The sequence below is a fragment of the Psammomys obesus genome, unplaced genomic scaffold (assembly GCF_907164565.1).
Source record: "Psammomys obesus unplaced genomic scaffold, mPsaObe1.curated_primary_1811, whole genome shotgun sequence".
NCBI classification, from domain to species: Eukaryota; Metazoa; Chordata; class Mammalia; order Rodentia; family Muridae; genus Psammomys; species Psammomys obesus.
Window position 1 is genome coordinate 8546535 of NW_026590062.1, and position 16284 is coordinate 8562818.

Consider the following 16284-nt stretch of genomic DNA (forward strand, 5'->3'; position numbering starts at 1 on the left):
TCTTCTTCTTCTTCTTCTTCTTCTTCTTCTTCTTCTTCTTCTTCTTCTTCTTCTTCTTCTTCTTCTTCTTCTTCTTCTTCCTTCTTCTTCTCCTCCTCCTCCTTCTTCTTCTTCCTATTTCTTCTTCTTTCTTCGTCTTCTGAGGGGACTGGTTCATTGAATTTGAGCCCACACAAATGCACTAGTACTTCCTCTCCACCCAATTATCTACAGAATCCCTATTTCCAAGCAAGGTCACATTCTCAGTGGGCATGTTCCAAAACACAAGTATTCAACTGAGCACAGCAAAGTTATTTTCCTCTGACATGGGATAATACAGTTCAAAGTGGGCTAAGCTAACTGAGGATGAGGTAGGAAGAAATCCTGGAGAGCAAACTTGTTATTCAATCCATTTCACAGTTCCATGCCTCTGCCCTTCATCTGTTGAATGGGTCTCTCATTTGTTTGTTTGTTTGTTTGTTTGTTTGTTTGTTTAGGCAGGATTCACTATGTAACCAAAAATGACCTTACAGTCTTGTCCCTCCTCCCTTGACCTCCCGATTACTGAAATGTAATTTATATGGGTATTTAATCAAACCCATATGCTTGTAATCAAGCCTCATGCATGCCTCTACCTACAGAGATACATTCCTAGACCTTGCTTTGTTTTGAGATAGCTTCTCTAGCTCAGGCTAACCTCAGACTTGCTCTGTAATCAATGCTAGCCTAGAAACTCAAATTGTCCCTTAGCTTCCCCTCTGCTGGAACCACAGGGTGCCCTACCACACCTGACTTTCAAAATGACTCTGTTTGTCGATAATGACTATCCCTTGCATAAAATTCCTCCATGGCTCCCTACTCCCCTCCCAGTACTTATCAGATTTCACAAGGCAATTTGTCTTACCCAAATGCAGCCAAATTCCATTCTCATCTTGCCAGACCCTCTTCCCAAGGTAATATCTATTCATTCATCCTTTAGAAGCTAGCTTAGAAGGCACTTGCTTCAGAAAGTCAGTTTTGCCTGTCCCTCCCTTGTGGGTCACTTTTCCCTGCTTAGCACTCCAAGGCTATCCCTGTCATCACAGCCCTGAGAACAGTCAGTGAAAGCCTGCTGTTGATCTCCTCCAAATGTCAGGGACGCACACAGCGTGCTGTGTCTCATGTCTACGTATGCGAACTACCACGAGCACACACCCAGGGAGGAAATCCAGAATCAGGAATCCATTCAGGAACGGAAGGTGGAATGGTAGGCACCTGTCCACTCTTCCACTCTTTAGTGATGTGGCAGACATCACTAATTTATCGTCAACACTAACTGTTCCTCAGCACTGGCTTTCAGCCTCAGTCTGTAAGAATCGATCCAAGCTTCCTGGAACAAGAGTTGTGTTTGCTGGTGTGATCCCTCAGGCCGCCCTGTTTTAAAAGTCAAGAAAACAAACCTCAGAAATGTCACATGCGGGTCCTCCTGACAACAAGGGACAGTGTTGCAATTCTCCAGGCCAGCTACTCATGCAGTGTGGCCAACACTCAGGATGTCTAAGAGATGAGACAACCATTGCAACAGCAGGCCAGGTGATTCTTGGAAGGCTCAAAAATGGAGTCTATGTTGAGGCCTTAGGTTAGCCCCAGAGGACACACATACATTTCCATTGTCTTCTCTTTTTCTTTTTCTTTCTTTCTATTTTTTCTTCTCCCTCCATTTCCCACAATCCAGGTTGGTCCTCAAAGTAACCAAGGATGACCTTGAACTCCTAACCCTTTTGCCCTCATCTCAAGTACTGGAATTACAGACATATGCCATCATGCGTAGCTGTAGCTTTCATTTTCTAAATTGCCTAGAGAAAACTTCAGTCTCTCTTGCCTGGGTTTACTGTCACCTTCCACATAAATCCAGCTCATGGTCTTTACCTATTAAGGGCACAGCTTCCACCCAAGAGCTGGAAGGTGGTAGCTGAGTTTTTTTCCTTTTCACAAATGGATGTTTTATTTTACAATAATCTCTCTCTCTCTCTTTCTCATTATTTGTTTGAGGCCTGGTCTTGCTATGTTGGCCTGGCTGACCTGGAACTAACTGTGTGGACCAAGCTGGCCTTCAGTTTGCAGCAGTTCCTCCTGCCTCTTGCCTCCTGGGCATGAGACACCACACTCACCAACTTTTTTGTCTTCTTTTTAGACAGATGTAGCCCTGGTCATCCTAGAACTCACTATGTAGACAAGGCTGGCTCTGTTCTGCTTCCCAGGTGATGGAATTAAAGGCATATACCCCCATGCTTATGCAAAAAAAAAACAAAGTTTTAAAAGATATAATCTCTATAATTCCAGCACTCAGGGAGGCAGAGGCAGGCAGATGTCTGTGAGTTTGAGGCCAGCCTGGTCTACAAAGTGATACATCGAAAAGCCCTGTTTCAAAAAACCCAAAACCAAAAAAAAATCAGAGAGAGAGACATGATCTACGGTACCCAGACTGATGTAAACAGGTACAGGGCCTTGTGCATGCCAGGCATGTGCTACCCAACTCCTATAAAACAAAAAACAGACTCTTGCCAAGCACTCCAGGTCGCCCTTGAACTTGACATTTTTCCACCTCTGCTTTGACAATGATTTTATATTGAAGAAAAACTTCATTAGCACTACAGAAAGGCCTTACGCTTCTGTGGCCAGGGACCCTAATGCCATACAAATCACTAAGGCCCAATCAAGGCTCAGTGGTTCACATCTGTAATCCCAACACTTGGGGGGAGTAGGGGATATTTAAGCAGAAAAACTGCCCAAAGTTCAAGGCCATACTGAACCGTGAAACCCTAAAGCAAACAACAGTTTGCCCTGTATAGCGCTGCTCACCTTAAACCTCAGCAGAGGCAGTGGGGTCCCTGGAAATGGGAGGCCAGCCTAGCCTGTGGAGTAAAATACTATCAAAAGGGGAAAAAGAAAGAAAAAAAGGCAAAAACCCCAAGAAGCCAACACTGTCCCACCCTTTCCTTAGCCAGGCTCCATAATTTATGTGCCTGTGCGTCACCATCTCTCTGTTCCTGGGCCCAGCTGGACATGGAACGCTTTTCCCTTTCTATGGGCACCATGGTGGGGGGGGGGGCGCCTTTTCCCACTCTCACCTACTGATCCTTGCTCACTCCAAGGAGAATGGTTGGTTAACTTTTGCTTCAATCGGCTTGGGTTCACCCCTCTGCTCCCATTTTAAAGTTGATGGTTTCTGGAAAGAGAGAGAGGAGAGACCTCACCTATTTGATTCTAGGATTGTGGGCAAGCTCTCTGGCCCCGTTGTTCTCTCCCGTTCTGTTTTAATGGCTGCTGGCACTTCCTGGAAAATCTGGCAGGGACTTTTACAGCATGCTTCCCCCCAGGCCCCTCACCCCAACGTCGTTTGTTCTTTTATGACTAAGGATATTTATCTCCTGCTAGCTTTAGAAGTTTATGAGCTGATTTTCCTTTGAATTCCAGGCCAAGGTCAGGGGTACTCTTTGAGATGTGATGTCACAGTATTGCCTTGGATACCACCATGACATCATCAAACTACCCTAGGGCAGGTAGGAAGAAGGGGGCCAAAAAAGAATTTTTTTTTTCAACTATAGTTTGCCTTTTTAAGGGCAAAACTTGGAGTAATTGTTGGGTTGAGGAGCTAGGCTCCTCTTAAACAAGTCACTGACCATAAAATCAGACCACAATCAAAGGCTATAAGCCTGTTCTTTTTAATCAATTAATTTTTCTATTGTGGTAGGGGACGTTGCTCACACATGTCACAGCATGCAGCATGTAGAAATCAGGGGCCAATTTATAGAAGTCAGGTCTCTCCTGCCAAGCTTAGCCTAAGGGCAAGCACCTTTACCCACTGAGCCATCCTCCTGGCCTCAAAAGGCTATAGACTGCTAAAGTGGGGGTGGGGGAATGGGGAAATGAGAGGTGGTAAATGCAACCAGAACAAGGTGTTTGCTAAGAGACCACCAGCAAGCCACAGAGAAACAGACACATAGACGCACAGACCACCCTCCACCTCCCCACCCCCACCCCCCTTGGCCCTATCAGCCAAATGGCGTCTAGATGGGATGGATTTCATGAGGTGTCCCCCGGTCTTTAATCTAATCTAATCTGTCTCTCCCAGGCATAAAAGCAAAAGTAAGGAAAGCCGTTAGAAGCCAGGAATGCTGGGTTTAAGGGGCTCTTTAATAAAAGGCGGGAAAGAACAAACAGGGAATGCATCTTGAAAAATGTTCGTCTGTCCCTGCCCGCCTCCCACCCCCACACTCAGGGTCAGGGGAAGGGAGTGGAAAAATGCATTTTATTGTGAACATGTGTCAAGAAGACTCCATCCTATAAGCCTGGTACCCACAATGAGTATATTTGTGTAGTAATTAATGTAAGATCAGAGACGTTGGTTTGTACAAAAGGCCACTGTCGGGACCCAGTATGTGATGTGGGTCGAGGATTCAGTGTGGCAGTGTGGTGTGCCCTGCGCCTGTTGTAATTAAGTGTTTTGTCATCCAACGACTAAGTGAGTAAGGGTGATTCCCAGATTGAACCCAAAACACAGTTCCCAAATGTTTCTTCTTGGCAAGTCTTTTAAGGAAATTCAATGCAGGAGGAATGTCAAGACATCTGTAATTAGACCTTGGAGAAAGGGGGCTGGAAGATGGCTGTTTTTTATTTTGTCTCCTGGGGGGCCCCTGTTACTCCCTGTCCTGGTCATCAACAGCCTTAACTCAACCAGAGTCCTGGGGCCGTCACTCTGTGCACTCACACTTTGCTTGCCTCTCTGGGACCCCCCCCCCCCCCCCGGCAAGGTCAAGTCTCCTCTGGAAAGTGACTACAGCCCCTGTAAGAGACATACTCAAAGACGTTGTCCAAACCGTCTAGAGCCATGCCCTGGCTTAGGACTCAGTGAGTTCATTTCCCAGGGAATCCCATGAAAAGCAAGAGTTTTTGCTGTTTGTGGCTCTAGATCCCCAGCCATTCTGAAGCTGCAAGGAAATGTAACAAGAGGGTATCTGGATGGGCCTTTCAATATCGTTCATTTCAGTGTGCGTGTGTATGTTGGGGTGTGCGTGTTTCTATGTTGCTATGGGCCTGCTGTCCCACGTGCACACTTCTGCATGTCTGGGGTCATTTAACCAGCTGTGAGTATGTGTGCATGGGTCTGAGGAGGGTGTCCTTGAGCACATGGGTGTACATTTTCCAGAGCTCCTACGCACAGTGTACTAAGTGCGGTACAGTACCTAGAAATACGCTGTGTTCACTATACTTTATAGTGGCCTCTCTGCAGAGCCCTCTCCCCATCACCCAAGTGCATTCTGGGAGTGTTCCCAGGGCGAAACAACTTTAAGTCTCGAAGTAGCTGGAACCTCAGAAAGGAAGGAGGAGAGGAGGCCAGGTGGTCAAGAGGGGTTTAGGGGGTGGGGACAGAGTCTCATTCTGTAGCCCAGGTTGGCTCTGAACTCACTCTGCAGCCATGCTGGTCTCAGACTCACAGCCATCCCCCTGCTTCTGCCTCCTGCGTGCCGGGTTACAGGCAAGCACCACCAGGTCCCGCCAAGAAGTGGCCTTTTGGTGAATCATCTCGAATCCTGTATGGAGATCCACCGCAAGGCTCCAACTTAGGAGTCTTGGCCTTTGGGTAGGATCTATCCTAGTGCCGGGGGTTTTGTGGCTCGCTGACCCCTCCCTTTCTCCATGCCGACTGTGAGGAACAGATGTGCCCCAGTTTGTAAATGCTGACCAGCTGGAGAGGATACAGAAGCGGCCTCACAGCTTCTCCTGAACTCCAAAGCTACGGAGGCCTCTGGGATGAACACTGTGGGTCTCTCAGGCACATCTTGTGACATGTCTGCTCTCAAACACTTCCTCAGTCACCCACCCCCACCCACCCAACAATGTAGAAGAAAATACCGATGCTGAATGGTGTGATATGGCTTTGTAATCCCTGGGGGAGGGAGTGGCTTGAAGACAGGATGATTAGGAGTCCAAGATCATCCTTGGCTACACAGAGAGAACTACATGAAATCCTGACTAAAAATGCCAAAATTGGGCTGCCGAGATAGCCCTGTGGGTGAAGATGCTTGTTTCCAAGCCCAGGTTTGCTACCTAAGTTCCTCCTGGTAGGACAGAGCAAACTTATCAAGTTGTCCTCTGCAGGCTCTGGTACACACTCATGTGCTCACAAGTCTGCAAGCACACAGGCACACACACACACACATCAATGTAATGTTTTAAAAATATCTCTACAACTAAAATATCTTAATTAAATAATTAATGTGATACAGGTTTTGGGACTCAAATGATATGGTGATCACAAAGCCTCAAATAAAACTGAGTGTGGTGACTCACACCTGTGATCACAGTGCTCAGCTGGCTGCAGCAGAAGGATTGTTACAAATTCCAGGCTACTCTGAGCTACAAAGTGAAACCTTATATTTAAAACATTAACAGGGGTGGGGGGCACTGGAGTGATGGCTCAGTGGTTAAGAGCACTGTCTGCTCTTCCAAGGGACCGGGGTTCAACTCCCAGTACCCACATGGCAGATCACAACTGTCTGTAAGCAGTTCCAGGTAGTCTGACACCCTAACACCAATGCACATAAAATAAATTAAATAAAGTTATGGTCCAGTGTGCACACTGAAAGGCATACAGACACACTAATTTCAGTACTGGGAAGGCTGAGACAGAAGGAATCCTGAATTCTAGGCCAGTGACTCTGGGTCTGTCCTAGACTACATAGCATGACCTAGTCTCGAAAGTAAACAACTAGATAAACAAACACAAATGAAGTCCCCATGTTGTCTTGTTCAGCCACCCTTCCCTTCTCCGTAACAAAGGAACTTTAGCCTGATCTTTGGTTATTTTCAGCTTTTGTTTGAGATAGGGTAGGCCAGGTTGGCCTGGAACTGGCCAGTGATGAGCTTGAACTTCTGATCCTCCTGTCTCCACCTCCCAAGGGCTGGGATTACAGGTGTGGCCCCTCCCACCCCTGGTTCACTTGGTGTTGGGGATGGAATCCAGAGCTTCCTTCATGCCAGGCAAGCCCACCACCAATCGAGTCACACCCCTAGCCCTCTGTCCTGACTTCTGACCATATAGGTCAGCTCTGCGAGCTCTTCACTTCACTATGGAGAGGAATAATGCAACAGAGAAGTAGTGCCTCCTAGAGCCTTTAATCCCAGCACAGAAATCAGAGGAAATCAGAACTCAGAGTCTAGCCTGGTCTACAAAGGGGCAGTTCCAGGACAGCAAAGGCTACACAATGGAACCCTGTCTTGAAAAACAACAACAAAAAGTGCAAACATGCAAGAGCATATTATAGCTTGTTTTCATTTTATTTTGAAACAGACTCAAGTAGCCCAGGCCAGGCTGCAGTTCTCTATGAAGCAGGAAATGACCTTGAACTTCTCATCCTCCTGTCTCCACACATCCTCCCTGATTAATGGTTTCGGGGACTGGCATAGTGGCACACGCCTGTCTGTAATCCCAGCACTAAGGGAGGCAGAGGCAGGCGGACTTTTGTGAGTTCAAGGACAGCTTGGTCTACAAAGGGAGTCCAAGAGAGCCAAGGCTACACAGAGAAGCCCTGTCTCAAAAATAATAATAATAATAATAATAATAATAATAATAATAATAATAATAGCTTTCCACCAAGGTTGATGGCATGCCTTCGGTGATTGGAAGCGAGAATATCTAGAGACACTTAGGGTTGTCATATTCAAGGAACGGGCCACAGGCACCACAGTGTCCTATGCTCCACAGGACAATCTCTGCAACACAGACTGAGTAGACCCAGATGTCCACAACACTGAGGTTGAAATCCTCATGGGACTACCCCTACCCGGACCCTGTTGAGCTATGGAGTCATCTGAAGCCAGATTTTAAAGTATATGTGTATGTATGTTTGGGCATGTGCTTGTGCCTCAGCATGTGTGTAGAGGTCAGAGGATAATTGTTGGGGTGTCAGTCTCTCTCCTTTCACTATGTAGGCCCCGGGGAATTGAACTCAGGTCAGCAGGCTTGAAGACAGACACCTTTATCAGCTAAGCCAATGCATTGGCCCTGAAACAGGATTTTTCATGCTTCCTGAAGACTCATATCCCAAAAGCAAAGCTTGCCTAAACTAAACTTCACAGTTTAAAGCTTAAAGCTTCATTGCACCAAGAAGTTTATGGGCCTCTGCTTTTATGACTGAGGTCCGGGCACGTAGGACAGTCAGAAGAATTGGAGTGGGGACAAGGGAGAGAGGAAGCCAGCAAAGAAAGGTCAGCTGTACCCATTCCTTAAGCTCTTCTGCCGATGAAGTCAGGTCCTCAGCTGGACACATGTGTTTCTTAGGCAAGTGACAGAAGGAAATGACTGCGGAGCTCTTCTGAGTAGAGCCACAGTGAGGCCGACAGACATAAACAGATGACCACATGAGTCCAAACACACAGCCCTCATCACTCTGGACACACACGCACAGGCACACATGTGCATGCGACATCTTCATCAGCCACACGGTCAGCAGGTCAAAGCTGGATGAGAGACGAAAGAAAGAGCCATGACATCCTTCCAGGGACCCCTACTCAGGTCCCACCACTTAAAGAAATGTCTAGAATGGGGCTGAGGATGTGGTAGAATGCTTTCCTAGCTAGCATATACAGGGCCCTGAATTTGATCCTTAGCACCACATGAATATGGTATGGGGGTATATACCACTTCCTGCACTCTAGGGATAGACAGGACTCTCAGAGTTCAAAATCAACCTCAGGTACATAGTGAGTTCGAGGCCAACCTGCTCCACACTGAGAAAGAAAGATGGGCAAAACAACGGGGAAAGGAGGGCAAGGGAATGTAAAAGAGGGATGGGAAATGGAGAGGATGGAAGGGGAATGGGAAGGAGGAAAGAGGAATGGAGGGGAGAGAAGAGGAAAGGACAAAGATGACCAACCATGACTGTATCTGTTATCTGTCTGAGTCACTATCATACAATATGTGCAGCCAGGGCTCATCACCGTTAAGCAACACTCATAATTCTTCCTCATGGGGTGTCGTGGGTTAGATAGGAACTGTCCCTGCAGCCCACCAGGTTCCTGTAATCAGAGGATTGGCTGTCAGCCAATGGACTCTGAAGAACATTATTAGGAGGTGGACTCCTTCCTGGAGGGAGTTCACTACAGGTATTACGCGGTGGAAGGAAGCGTCTTGTCCCATTCTTTCTGGCTGCTGCTTCCTGACTGCTGTGCGGGATGTGACCCTGCTTCATCTTGTGTCCCTCCACCTGTACAAAGAAGTGGGAATCGGATGGGCAGGGAGGAAGTGACCCCTCTGAACCCATGAGCCAAGACCAAGTGTTAAACCCTACTCAGCAAGATATGGAGGTGCGGGCATGAGATTTCAGCACTTGGGTGTTAGAGGCTGGAGGGTCACTGTGAGTTCAAGGTCACTTTGGTTGGCTTATGGAGTTCCAGGCTAGCCAGGGCTGCATAATGAGAAGCCGTCTCAGAAAAGAGCAGCCAGGTGTGGTGGAACACACCTTTAATCCCAGCACTCAAGAGGAAGAGGCGTGCAGAGCTTTGGGAGGAGAAGCTGAACTTGTCGGTACATGTTTGTGATCTAAGCATCAGAAAACAGAGGCAGGAGGATCAGGTGTTCAGTGTCATCCCGGTTACTTAGCAAGTCTGAGATCAGCCTGGGCTACTCAGCCTGGCCTCAAACTCACTGCAATCCTCCTGCCTCAGCCTCTCACATTCTGTGATTACAAGGGTGTATCATCCTTACTTGTTATTAGTATTTCATTATCATTGTGTATGCATGTGTGAGCATGTGTGTAAGCATGGGCCCACTTACAGCACCCCAAGTGGAAGTCAGGACAACCTAGGGTCAGTCTTCACACCCCCCACCTTGTTGGAGGCAGGGTCTTTAGCTAGGTGGCCTGTGAGCTTTGGGAGCTCCCCTGACTCTGCCTCCCATCTCACCACAAGAGACGTAGGTGACCACTGGGCCAGTCTCCCAGACCCTTAATGTGTTTTAAGACATTCTGCCATCGCAGTGAAAACCTGATGAGCACTCAGGCACCATCCCATAATTTGCAACATAGCTGCCCTTCTGTCTTCTACAGACTACTCAGACCCCAACTCCTGACAACTAAAATGATCAGCAAGAATTGCCTACCCAGTGTGCTCTGCAGACACTGTGCCTAGTTAAGGTGCTGGGATTGCAGAGACAGGGCTCAAATGAGAGGTTTGTTGGTTGGATGAGTGAGCCACTTTCATTCAGTGGATGTCTGGAGTTCCAGGCTAGACCTATCCGTCTTCTTCAACATCCACAAACATCAGGAGCTGAAAACATACTCAGAGTGGAGAGATGGCTCAGCAGGTAAATCACCTGCCACAGCACGAGAATGAGGGCAGATTCAGTAGCCTGCAGATGCCCCAAAGTGTCTCTCTAGCAAGCCAGCCTGGTACACAAAGTGGCAAACAAGAGACTCTCTCTCAAGCAGTGTGGAAAAAGTGGACTGACACCAGAGGCGGATCTCTGACTCCACACATGCACTGTGGCTCATATGAACACTCACATGCTTACACATATGCCATACGGAACACACAGCCCAGCAGCAACGCAGATGGGCCCTGGGTTCCTTCTTCCACCGGGAATTCCACCCCTGAGGTCCAGGCCCTCACAGGGCTCTGCTGCCATGGGGGTTGGGAGATCACTGCGGCCGATGACAGCCCTCGGAAGAAGTGTCCTCCAGGGAGACGCCTGCACCACGTATGCTCGCTGGTTTGATTGAGGGATGGTAATGCAGTTTTCCGGAGCCTGACCGGGTTTTAATTGTATTTTGAGGGCCCTGCTCACCACACTCCAGCTAAATTCTCTGCTGCATTCAAGACGGCTCTCAAAACCTTGCCTTCCCCTGTCTCTTTTGTGTCTGCAGCAACTGGCAGGGAGGGGGCAGATGGACCAGAAAGTACATCATTTTCCACACAGAAGTCAGACAGGATCTGGAACTCTTTTCATGTTGCAACCCTCCAGAGGATGCTTAGTCCTGGAGGCAGAGGGGAAGGTGGACTTCATACAACAGAGCCGCAGGCTTCCAAGAGGGCAGGGCTGTTCTCACATCGCCTTCAGCAAATGAAGGTCTCGCATTCACTCAGCGAACACCATGTCAGCGGCAAATGTATACTTGACACTGGGTGTGGGGTGAAGGGTTGATGTTAAAGCTCCATGCCATGGAAATACATGTATTTCCAAGTACAGAAATAGTACTTGATTATTTTGAATTTAAGTGGTGTGTGTTCACACATAAACTCGAGCGCACACACACATACATACACACACACACACACACACACACACGCCTCCCTACTCCTGAAATTGCAAGAACTTGCCATCATGCCCTGATCTTTTACTGGGGTTCTGTGAGTCAAACACAAACCCTCATGCTCACAAAGCAAACATTTTACAGACTGGGATACCTCTCCAGCCTTGTTTTATTCCGGGTATGGTTTGTTCCGGTATTGGTTTTTAGACAGGGTCGTGTTAATAGCCCAGGCCAGACTAAAACTCACAATGTACCCGAGGATGGTCTTGAACTTCTGATCCTCCTGCCTCTACTACCTCTCGAGTGCTGAGATGACAAGGTTGCACCACCACACCTGGTTTGATGTGGTGCAGTTATCACAGGACTTCTTGCTAAGCAAGCTGTCTTCACCCTCAGTGAATGACCCCAGCCCAGATGTGCCTTCTTATTATGTAGCTGTGGACTAGGATAACACCCTACTTGTAATATCATGCATTAACCTTGAAGCCTTCCTTCCTTCTTTCCCTTCTTCATTCTTTCTTTCTTTCTTTCTTTCTTTCTTTTTTTTTTTTTTTTTTTTTTTTTTTTTTTTTTTTTTTTTTTTTTTTGCTGTTGTTGTTTTTTGGCTTTTGGTTTTGTTTTGTTTTTGGTTTGTTTTTGTTTGTTTGTTTGGTTTTGGGTTTTGGGGGTTGTTTTGTTTTTGATTTTTGTTTTTCCAGACAGCCCTGGCTGTTCTAGAGTTCTCTCTGTAGACCAGGCTGGCCTCGAACTCACAGAGCTCCCCCTGCCTCTGCCTCTCAAGTTCTGGGACCCAAGGTGCGCCCCATGACTTGGCTTCATGGGGTTTTTGTAGTCCCACGCTTGTATCAATAAAATGGGGCTTAATATATCTACATCTGGCAATTTGAAAACCCTCCTCCTCGTTTGTGTGGGTCTGGAGTCTCTTCCCTTGTCTGTGGGAGAGTCTTGACTTCTTCAAAAGATAGACTCTGGCAGAAGTGTCTATGCTGGCCTCCTAGATTGGCCACAGAAGAAAACATTGAGTTCTATGTGCTTGCTGACACACTCTCTCCTGGAGCACTGGGTTGCTCTGTGAGAAGCCTGATTGATACCCCTGGATGAGCCCAGGCTACCCACAGAGCCCCACGCAGGTGCTTCAATTGGCCGTCCAAATGTCCAAGGCATTCCACTTCTTCAGATGAAGTGAGAGATCACTAAAATGGTTAGAGTCCTCAGCATCAAGTGGCCCATAGTCTTTCCAGATGAGTCTGGCTGAGACAGTGTACTTGTGGGTTTAGGGCCAAGCGTGGCTATCTACCCTGCCTCAAAATTACAACATACAAATAAATAAAGTGAAATCAAAACTTTCTTAGGGAACTTGGATTCTGTTCTTGCTTAACAGAATCATTGGTGAGAGGGTGGCCCTCCTGTGTTTGATGGGTTGTGGGTGGAACACAGCAAGTTGTCAATTTGGAGTGAAGCCAGGTGAAGAGGAGTGTTCGCATGTGAGCAATGGAAAAAGTATGCACCTATCCGACTACAGGAAGCCATCAGTGAGCCCATGAGACATCCTAAATAAGACAGAGTTTAGGCCCCAAGAAATTAGGATTTAGAGCCAGGAATGCTGCATTCCCAGAATCCCCTGCACTTGAGAGGTCAAGCCAAGAGCATCACAGGATTCAGGCCAGTTTAGGCTATATACTGAGTACCAGATCATCTATGGTAAGGACTAAGGCCCATCTCAGACAAAAAGAAACAAATTATTAGCCAGGCATGATAGCATATACCTTTAATCCCAGCACTAGGGAGGCAGAGGCAGGCAGATCTCTGTGAATTCAAGGCCAGTCTGGTCTATAAAGTGAGTCCAGGACAGCCAAAGCTACACATAGAAACCCTGTCTCTAAAAACTAAAACTCCGTATATACATAAATATATATATTTATTTATATATATTTATGTATATACTTATTTAGTCCCTAAATATATTAAGTTAATATTTATGTATATATATATATAAAATCCTGAAATTGCAGATCCTAGAATTAATAAAGCTCTTGCCTAGCCTATGTAAGGTCCTAGGTCCCTGAGTTCTATGAAGCTGGGAGCCCATGAGAGTTGGCTCTCTCTTTTTACCATGTGGGTCCCAGGGATTGAACTCAGATCATCAGGCTTGGAAGCAAGCCTCTTTGCCTACCGAGCCATCTCACCAGCCCCTTAACTCTCAGCTATACTTACCTACCACACGTTGCCAAGTCTCCTGAGAGCAATCCTTGATAACAGTCATGCTATGTGAGACCTTGCTTAGGTCCTTCTGGAGCCTGAGAGTTCTGCCTAACTTCCCCATCTGCAGAATGAACACAACTAACTTCCTCACAGGTAAGACTGTGAGTTCCCTTACCAGCACTAGATCTAGGAAGCTCTGGTAAAATTCATGCTTTTCCTCTCCTGCCTTCTTTACTCTGTCTCTTAATGAATATTTATTCAGTTGTTTTGAAGCACTATTTAAGAGCTTACTCACCACATGGCCAAAACTCAGGCCTCTAGTGGGAAATACCTTACATTCATCAAGACTTTCTCATCCTGGCAACAAATTCCAGGACCCACCTACTGGGTTGTGAAGTACCCAGAAGGATGTCAAATAAAGAGGTACCTGAGTCCTCATGTCCTGGCCATTGTCAGCTTTATGAGGCTCAAAGCCCTCAGAACTTCCCAAACTCTTTAATCAGACCAGCCGATGCTGTCTTTCGGCCTCAAAACAAAAGGGAGACGGTGGGAATTGGGAAATCCCACCTCTGATGCCAGCGATAAGCAATCCTCTTCTTTCTCCTTCCATATAAATCACAGCAACCCCCACCCTCAGTGGACTCCCCCCCCCCCCCCCACTGGAAGAAGCACCATAAAAATATGACCAGCAAACACATTTGTCAAAGGGTGACATAATGGCAGGAAAATATATGATCAATTTAGCAGGCAGAGGTGGCTGTCAGTTTGGGGGCCCTCCAGAGTTCAGGCATGCCCATAAAAGAGCTCACCAACCCAGTGACTCCCCCTGGAGAAAGAGATCTCCTTCCAAAAAATTTGCCTGTCACCTGACATCCAGGAGCAGGAATTCCCCCGGGGAAGAAGGAATCAGTTCATCCATGTCTACAGGAACCAAATGGAAAGGGGGAGGAGGGAGGAGGTTTAGGGTTGAGCAAAGGCGTCTCCTCCAGTGATTTAGGGCTGGGATCTTCCAAAAGAAAGTCCCTCTGTTGCCCTGAGGTCCTGGGACCGTCTACCCAGAGACTGGCAAGCTTAGGAAACTCAACTCCCAGGGCCATGGTGGGAGGGGACAGGACAGGGCCCAGTTGCTGCTGTCTGGTAGGAGCCAAAGCACAGGCCCCAGACATTCGTGACCTCTGGTTCACTCATCATTGCTGATCAAAAGGAAGCGGCTGGTCCACCCTGCCCAGGCCTCCTGAGGCCTGGAAGATTCAAAGCTACTGACTTCGTGGCCGGTGTGGCTTCCATTAACCCAGATGTTGGTGCTGAGGACCCCACAAAAAAAAAAAAAAAGCCGAACATCCCCACGGAATGAATCATGGGAATCCAATAGCTCTGGCCAGCGCAGTGACCTTTAAAGCAAGATAATATTACTTTAAATGAACATACTGGGGATCCATTAAGATAAACAGAACCAGTTACAGCATCCTTCTACTCCGAAGGACAGCGGCTCCATTTACTCAGTTCTCCTCCAACTCCAGGGAGACGGCGGTCTGTGGCGACAACATTTTTCGTCTCCCCATTGTCCTCCACTTACCATGCTGATCATTTCTCTTTGTTTCTTTGAAACAGGGCCTTGCTAGGTAGACCAGGCTAGCCTCAAAATTCACAGTCTTTCTACCTTAGCCTCCTGAGTACAGATTTACAGACCTATGCCGCTACATCTGGGCCAGCACACTGCCTCCATTCTTCCATAGATGAATGGCCTCAGTGAAGTCACATTGAAGTGCCTTCCTGTGGCTTCTGGGACCAGTATTTTTTTTTTTTTTTTTTTGGTCTGTTTGTTTTATTTTGTTTTCTTAACCATGACATTCTGAGACCCAAATGATTATAGCATCAAACCAATGAAAAGCTCACTGCTAGGGACACACATAGCTGTTGGTGACCTTTTCCAGCATCCTTTAGGGCTTGGAAATGTCATAATGAGCTAAAAGATGTGTGTGTGTGTCTGTGTGTCTCTCTCTGTGTGTGTGTGTCTGTGTGTGTGTAAGACAGGGTCTCTCTCTCTCTCTTTCTCTCTCTCTCTCTGAATCCCTGACTATGTACACCAGGCTGGCTTTAAACTCACAGAGATCCACCTGCCTCTGCCGCAGCCAGGTGTTTTCTTTGCAGATAAAGTCTACCCATGTAGCCCAATCTAGTCTGTAGCTTCCAGCCTCCCTGCTTCAGCCTCTGGAATGCTGGGATATACACATAACCCTCATCTAAAAATCATACATGACCTTAGACACGGGATCCTAGAGAACGAGGCAGAATCCTCACTGTCAGATCTCAGATGACTCTCAGGCAGCTCCTGGGTTCAGCGAGAGGCCAGGCTCCTCAGAAACACAAACCAGTTCCAGCCAGCACGGCAAGAACACTCACCAGACGAGAGGGTATCGGTTCTGCCCTAACGCTAGCACGCTCACACATGTGCGCACGCCCTCACACACTAATTTTGTGCGGAGCTGTCATAAAACTTAAGACGTTTATATGAGGGTCAAAGATCAGGAGGGGGCAGCGTTATTTTCTGTTATTAATTACACCTTATCCATTCTACACGGACTGTGCTCGTCCTAGATAAAGTTACTGTTTTATTGGGAAGCCTCCAGGCTCGTGTGCTGGGGGGCGGGATCGGGGATGGGGACAGGAGACAAAGGAAGTCATGGGATAGAGAAGGGTGAAGGGGATCCTTTGTCGTGCCCCACCACCAGTACCCCAGAAATCCAGCCTGTTGGCTGCACTCATTTCCCTAGCCGAACCCTCTCCAAAGACACGTGAACCTGAACTCTGA

General features: G+C 47.3%; 1 long non-coding RNA gene across 1 annotated transcript in view; it reads right to left on the reverse strand.

Annotated features, from left to right (window-relative positions):
* LOC129676163 (uncharacterized) overlaps positions 1-15937 on the reverse strand; it is a 23421-nt gene extending 7484 nt beyond the window's left edge. Inside the window, exons 1-2 of the long non-coding RNA XR_008720029.1 lie at positions 15876-15937; positions 3090-3187 (exon numbers count right to left, since the gene is read on the reverse strand). This is a non-coding gene — a long non-coding RNA (uncharacterized LOC129676163). The remainder of the gene's footprint in view (positions 1-3089; positions 3188-15875) is intronic.
* Positions 15938-16284: the final 347 nt, after the last annotated feature.